Source organism: Phyllobates terribilis, unplaced genomic scaffold (assembly GCF_046119375.1).
Source record: "Phyllobates terribilis strain yellow unplaced genomic scaffold, ASM4611937v1 Scaffold_4548__1_contigs__length_59598, whole genome shotgun sequence".
Classification (NCBI taxonomy): Eukaryota; Metazoa; Chordata; class Amphibia; order Anura; family Dendrobatidae; genus Phyllobates; species Phyllobates terribilis.
Genome location: NW_027367299.1, coordinates 57501 through 59579, shown reverse-complemented (window position 1 = coordinate 59579; position 2079 = coordinate 57501).

Genomic DNA, 2079 nt, shown 5'->3' with positions numbered 1-2079 from the left:
GACTTAGAAAATTTTCACACATGTGTCAGACTTCCAGACAGGGGAGCGTGTCAGTGCGCGCATCCGATTTCAGTTCCAGAGCGATTCGCGCGATGAGTCCTTGATACTTAGTCGTTTTTGGCAAAATTTCTGACTTTTTGAAAATTTCACAATTTTGTGAAAACTTCCACAAAATGAGGTTCTAGTATGTTAGAGGGCATCCCAGGAGGGCTCCAAAAGTGTGGGTAAAATATATATCCCACAGGGGGAAAATTGAAAAAAAGTTGAAAAAAAAAATTTTTGGGGACTTAGAAAATTTTCACACATGTGTCAGACTTCCAGAGAGGGGAGCATGTCAGTGCGCGCATCCGATTTCAGTTCCAGAGCGATTCGCGCGATGAGTCCTTGATACTTAGTCGTTTTTGCAAAATTTCTGACTTTTTTGAAAATTTCACAATTTTGTGAAAACTTCCACAAAATGAGGTTCTAGTATGTTAGAGGGCATCCCAGGAGGGCTCCAAAAGTGTGGGTAAAATATATATCCCACAGGGGGAAAATTGAAAAAAAGTTGAAAAAAAAAATTTTTGGGGACTTAGAAAATTTTTCAACTTTTGTCAGACTTCCAGACAGGGGAGCGTGTCAGTGCGCGCATCCGATTTCAGTTCCAGAGCGATTCGCGCGATGAGTCCTTGATACTTAGTCGTTTTTGGCAAAATTTCTGACTTTTTGAAAATTTCACAATTTTGTGAAAACTTCCACAAAATGAGGTTCTAGTATGTTAGAGGGCATCCCAGGAGGGCTCCAAAAGTGTGGGTAAAATATATATCCCACAGGGGGAAAATTGAAAAAAAGTTGAAAAAAAAAATTTTTGGGGACTTAGAAAATTTTCACACATGTGTCAGACTTCCAGAGAGGGGAGCATGTCAGTGCGCGCATCCGATTTCAGTTCCAGAGCGATTCGCGCGATGAGTCCTTGATACTTAGTCGTTTTTGCAAAATTTCTGACTTTTTGGAAAATTTCACAATTTTGTGAAAACTTCCACAAAATGAGGTTCTAGTATGTTAGAGGGCATCCCAGGAGGGCTCCAAAAGTGTGGGTAAAATATATATCCCACAGGGGGAAAATTGAAAAAAAGTTGAAAAAAAAAATTTTTGGGGACTTAGAAAATTTTTCAACTTTTGTCAGACTTCCAGACAGGGGAGCGTGTCAGTGCGCGCATCCGATTTCAGTTCCAGAGCGATTCGCGCGATGAGTCCTTGATACTTAGTCGTTTTTGGCAAAATTTCTGACTTTTTGAAAATTTCACAATTTTGTGAAAACTTCCACAAAATGAGGTTCTAGTATGTTAGAGGGCATCCCAGGAGGGCTCCAAAAGTGTGGGTAAAATATATATCCCACAGGGGGAAAATTGAAAAAAAGTTGAAAAAAAAAATTTTTGGGGACTTAGAAAATTTTCACACATGTGTCAGACTTCCAGAGAGGGGAGCATGTCAGTGCGCGCATCCGATTTCAGTTCCAGAGCGATTCGCGCGATGAGTCCTTGATACTTAGTCGTTTTTGCAAAATTTCTGACTTTTTTGAAAATTTCACAATTTTGTGAAAACTTCCACAAAATGAGGTTCTAGTATGTTAGAGGGCATCCCAGGAGGGCTCCAAAAGTGTGGGTAAAATATATATCCCACAGGGGGAAAATTGAAAAAAAGTTGAAAAAAAAAATTTTTGGGGACTTAGAAAATTTTTCAACTTGTGTCAGACTTCCAGAGAGGGGAGCATGTCAGTGCGCGCATCCGATTTCAGTTCCAGAGCGATTCGCGCGATGAGTCCTTGATACTTAGTCGTTTTCAGAAGTCACAATTTTGACTTCCAGGACCCGCAAAACGTTTGTAAATTGAGCCCGCTCCCCAGTTCCAAGCGTTTTGAGGTGTCCCCGGTTGCAGTAATGCAGCCTGCCCACTAGATGTCGCAAAAGAGACAAAAAGTGAAAAAGAACCAGAATGAGGAAATTCCAGGGAGCCGAATCCGCCTGACAGTTCCAGGCGATCGGGCACTTTTTTGCATGCGTCCCTAAAGTGGGTATAGGGTGACACTCCATGCAAAGA